Source organism: Trichomycterus rosablanca, chromosome 1 (assembly GCF_030014385.1).
Source record: "Trichomycterus rosablanca isolate fTriRos1 chromosome 1, fTriRos1.hap1, whole genome shotgun sequence".
NCBI classification, from domain to species: Eukaryota; Metazoa; Chordata; class Actinopteri; order Siluriformes; family Trichomycteridae; genus Trichomycterus; species Trichomycterus rosablanca.
The window spans coordinates 81,576,466-81,582,465 of NC_085988.1; positions in this window are offsets into that span (position 1 = coordinate 81,576,466).

The following is a 6,000-nucleotide window of genomic DNA, read 5'->3' on the forward strand; positions in this document are numbered from 1 at the left end:
GTGAAAGGCACACATGACCATTGTAGTAAAGGTCATTGTGATTTGCATATGGACCTGATCACCGGTTCCATTGTTATGCAATGGGCAGTGATCGGTCGTTATGCAAACCGGCTGCATATAAGGTCGGAGTATTCAACACCAGCTCAGACGTCAGAAGTCACTTGGATTGAGTGGCGAAACGTATCTCTACAACAAACTTGTGTCCAGATGAACTGATTCAACTTTGTGGATTTGTGTACCTGGATTATTGAGCATGCATCAACAGAAGTAGTAGTATGCTTTGTCATTCCTTATTTATGACTGTAGACCATAAAATTGCTGCAGATTTTAAATATCTCAAGATTACTTGACAGAATCCTCAAATCCCAAATCGATCCCCCAAATCCTAAGATCTTGGGAAAAATCCCAAGGAGTGGCAACACTGGTCCATGTCATTACCCCACTGACTTAGATCCCACTCATGAGTCGGATCATTTGACTCAGCTGGAACAGAAGACTCTCGCACATCAGCTTGACATTCAGTCACTACATGACATGCCGAGCAGTGTGTATTTTATTAGATAACAAAAGAAATAAAATAAAAATAAAACCGATTCTCAGTCGAGAGCCTACTGCCATTGTTCACTTTAAGGAGTCGACACAAACCGATTCATTTGTGATCGACACATTTGAACTGTTTCAGTAAGCGTCCACGTGAAGTTCAGTAAAACGTGAGTTTCTCTAATACCTGTCATTTATTCATGTAATTCATGTTTTTATGAAGTTTAAATAAACTACAGCAGTATTTTCTGAAGTGTACATACTTCTGGAATTCTACTTATTTGAGGAAATTTATAAGAATTAAATGCAAAAGTAGTATTTGTAAGTAAACACTGACGCTGGCATATACTGTAACATTGCTGTAAAAGCAGTTATCTGCTGTTATACTGTAATCCTAGATACATTAATATACTGTTAAATTACTGTAAAATAACAGCAACATGCTGGCATGTACTTAAAAATTATTATACAATATTCAGTAAAAATACTACTAATAATTAAATCACAATACCTTCACCTGCTTATTGTGGCTCATTGTCGTATTTTCTGGTGATGTGGCTTGTAATCACCAGCAGTAAAAAGCCAATACACAAGTTATAGAGTTTTGGGCCTTGACATCTACATAAAACTTTAACCTTTCCTGACAAACTAAATAGTCCAGTAGACACACACATAGAGTTTTTACTACGTTTCTTTCTCCACATTACTCAAGTGTTCAAATTGTGGATACATGCACTTCTAAGTATTTTAACAATGAAAATAATTGAAGAGTGAAATGAACAACACTAGCAAAAATCCAAATTGTAATAAGGTTCAAAACTGCACTTACTTCTACAACTCTAGTAAGAAGGATTTTAATTATTTTATTGTTAAATATTCATAAACATATAAAAGTGACAATGTCCTTTTCCAAGCCTATAAATAACAATAAAGAAAAAGTAAAACTAAAACGTTATCCACTAAAATGGTTACATGGTACTGCTGTTGTAATGTGGCGTTTTGGCCAGCAGAGGGGGCAAGGAACCTCAAATAATTGTTGTGTCGGTTTCTCTTCAATGTCAATCACCTGCACCTCGTAAAAGTATTAATTCGCTTCATGTTGTTCTTTTGTAGCACGGGTTCTTCCTTCTTCTTTTTACACTTACCAGCTTATTTGTTGTTACACTTGCTTTTCTCCTGAGAAAGCGGTTTGGCCCAAACGTGAGTGGGGCTCCTATTCCGGAGCGGACCCCATCTGTATATCCATGTTATTCGAGAGAGTTACCCATCCATTCATTTTCTCAGAGTTGACTTGTCCCAGCCTGTGATATAATACGAACACCTTTATTGTCATGCATAATATTAGATTAAAATATTTTGAAAGCATGATTTATGCTTATCATCAGCATATGCAATTTGTTGAGGGGGTCCAACTTTTTTTTTTTAACTGGGGCCCATGAGCTCCTAGTTACACCACTGGTGTTGCATCTAGAAATGGTTCTTGCAATAAAAATGTGCATAACTGTTCAAATTTTGCTTAATTATTAGTTTGCGATTAATTACGATTAATCACGATTAATTTGGCTCTTTAATTGCGATTAATCTCGATTAAAAATGTTAATCGCACGACAGCCCTAAATATTATGCATCAATAACAAAACACAGATATGATTATTTCATAGATCTATTAAGAAAAGCTTTCAATACTGTGTTGTGCAGAAAAATGACTGGGAAATATTGTTATAAATTACCATTTAAATACCTATAAATACCTAAAACAATCAAGTTACCAGACATTATAAAGAAGTAATTGACTGTAGCTATAAAAAGTGTTAATTAATACAGTCCATGTAAACGCTTAGTCCATATAAATATCAGATACAAATGTGTTTTTAAAAAAACTACAAACATCACAAATATAAATCATGTTTATAGCCATGTGATAGAATAACCTGAATGAACTGTAGAGATGAAACATTACGCAGTGTTATATATATATAGATATATAGATATACAGTATATATAGAGTTTATATACGCAGTTTCACTTCTTTCTCAAACAGTACCTGAGGGAAGGGAGGCGGAGCTACGCGGTTTTGATAGACAGGTCTAGCAGCCAATGAAAATACTTGTTACAGAGATTTTATTCATCTTTTCATCAACACGTAAAAATAGTGAAAACCGCTAAAAGTTGTTTTTCATCGGACAGCGACGAGAATTTATTGCTTTTTTCTGTTTGACTGCGCTGGCGGGTCACAAGTAATGCAATTTAAAACAGAAGATGCGGGCCGTACAAAACCAGATCGGGTGTCGACAGGACACTCCGGACCTTGGACATACTGCTTTATAGAGTCCAGTGTGATCCACCTAACAGCAGTGTTTGTAAAGTTCTGTGTACAGTTCATGCGCTTTACATCCTAATTCATCTGAAATACAGTTCATTACCACAGAGACACAGATTTACGTGGCACAAACAGCCAAATAAAAAGTTAGATTAAAAATTTTAATCTTGATTAATTTTTTTTATCGCGATTAAAATTTTAACGCGTTAATCGCGTTAATTAACGCGTTAAACGACAGCCCTAATATATATATATATACCACCTTGTTTCTACACTCACTGTCCATTTCATCAGCTCCACTTACCATATAGAAGCACTTTGTAGCTCTACAATTACTGACTGTAGTCCATCTGTTTCTCTACATACTTTTTTAACCTGCTTTCACCCTGTTCTTCAATGGTCAGGACCACCACAGAGTAGGTATTATTTGGGTGGTGGATCATTCTCAGCACTGCATTGACACTGACATGGTGGTGGTGTGTTCGTGTGTTTTGTGCTGGTATGAGTGGATAAGACACAGCAGCGCTGATGGACTTTTTAAACACCTCACTGTCACTGCTGGACTAGTTCAGCTCAGTGCTGATATGGATGTGGACATTGACCTAACTGTGTTAGACAGTCTTCAAGAAGTCGCCCGCCAACTTCACATTCTCTCAGAGACCGAGGAAGCAAACGTTGGACGTCCATCCTACATTTTACCTCCGCATATAATCACCGTGGTCACGCCATCTGCACTTTAAAAAAGCTCGCTCACGCTACCTACACTTCATTTTTTACTGCGCGTAATACAGCTGCAAAGGTGAAATAATCTCTTTACAGCTTAATATACATTACTACCGAGTTCTGATGCACATAAAGTGTAGCAGAAACAAAAGTGTGTTACAATCTATGTATAGAGCAATCTAATAAGTTAGAAATTCAGACCTCTTTTATTTGCACTGAGCTGAACTAAACCATCAGTTACTCTTTCCAGACGAAACAGAAGGTAGTCATTTAGCGCGTGGCTCTCAAAATCATTCGCTAATGATCTTAAATCATTTGCAATGACTCGTAAAAAAGATCGCCATCAGTAACACAGGACTGCTTAAAATGAATGAACATCGACAACTTGTTGCTTGTTGCTAGTTAAGCGCAACGCTAGCAATGCGCCAGCCTGGAACACAGCTGCTGTAGGGCCAAGGCATTAGTAATAGAGTCGAAACGATTGCAACTCGCTAACCAATCCTGCTGTAGAGTGAGGATAGGACCGCCTACCTTATTAACATACAGACACAGAAATACAGAAATAAATAAATGCAGAAATGTGGAAATACAGAAATAAATAAATAAATGCAGAAATGTATAAATACAGAAATAAATAAATGTAGAAATACAGAAACAGCCCAAATAAAATCTGGTGTATGGAAATATAGAAATAGATTCAAGCCATTTTATTTAAATATGTCCTTATTCATGACAAACATTTATTTATTAGTTTATTTATTTATTTATTGCATTATTTATTTGTGCATTTATTTATTTATACTTATGTCATTTTACGTCCTCCATACAGCGCCCAGTGGGCAGCGTCCTGTGAACACTGATGAAGGTCTAGAAGATGATCAACTCAAACAGCAGCAATAGATGAGCGATCATATATATATATAATTACACTACATATATATTATATAATATATACAGTATATATATATATATATATATATATACACTACATATATATTATATAATATATATACTATATATATACAGTGTATCACAAAAGTGAGTACACCCCTCACATTTCTGCAGATATTTAAGTATATCTTTTCATGGGACAACACTGACAAAATGACACTTTGACACAATGAAAAGTAGTCTGTGTGCAGCTTATATAACAGTGTAAATTTATTCTTCCCTCAAAATAACTCAATATACAGCCATTAATGTCTAAACCACCGGCAACAAAAGTGAGTACACCCCTAAGAGACTACACCCCTAAATGTCCAAATTGAGCACTGCTTGTCATTTTCCCTCCAAAATGTCATGCGATTTGTTAGTGTTACTAGGTCTCAGGTGTGCATAGGGAGCAGGTGTGTTCAATTTAGCAGTACAGCTCTCACACTCTCTCATACTGGTCACTGAAAGTTCCAACATGGTACCTCATGGCAAAGAACTCTCTGAGGATCTTAAAAGACGAATTGTTGCGCTACATGAAGATGGCCAAGGCTACAAGAAGATTGTCAACACCCTGAAACTGAGCTGCAGCACAGTGGCCAAGATCATCCAGCGTTTTAAAAGAGCAGGGTCCACTCAGAACAGACCTCACGTTGGTCGTCCAAAGAAGCTGAGTGCACGTGCTCAGCGTCACATCCGACTGCTGTCTTTGAAAGATAGGCGCAGGAGTGCTGTCAGCATTGCTGCAGAGATTGAAAAGGTGGGGGGTCAGCCTGTCAGTGCTCAGACCATACGCCACACACTACATCAAATTGGTCTGCATGGCTGTCACCCCAGAAGGAAGCCTCTTCTGAAGTCTCTACACAAGAAAGCCCGCAAACAGTTTGCTGAAGACATGTCAACAAAGGACATGGATTACTGGAACCATGTCCTATGGTCTGATGAGACCAAGATTAATTTGTTTGGTTCAGATGGTCTCAAGCATGTGTGGCGGCAATCAGGTGAGGAGTACAAAGATAAGTGTGTCATGCCTACAGTCAAGCATGGTGGTGGGAATGCCATGGTCTGGGGCTGCATGAGTGCAGCAGGTGTTGGGGAGTTACATTTCATTGAGGGACACATGAACTCCAATATGTACTGTGAAATACTGAAGCAGAGCATGATCCCCTTCCTCCGGAAACTGGGTCGCAGGGCAGTGTTCCAGCATGATAATGACCCCAAACACACCTCTAAGACGACCACTGCTTTATTGAAGAGGCTGAGGGTAAAGGTGATGGACTGGCCAAGCATGTCTCCAGACCTAAACCCAATAGAACATCTTTGGGGCATCCTCAAGCGGAAGGTGGAGGAGCGCAAAGTCTCGAATATCCGCCAGCTCCGTGATGTCGTCATGGAGGAGTGGAAAAGCATTCCAGTGGCAACCTGTGAAGCTCTGGTAAACTCCATGCCCAGGAGAGTTAAGGCAGTTCTGGGAAATAATGGTGGCC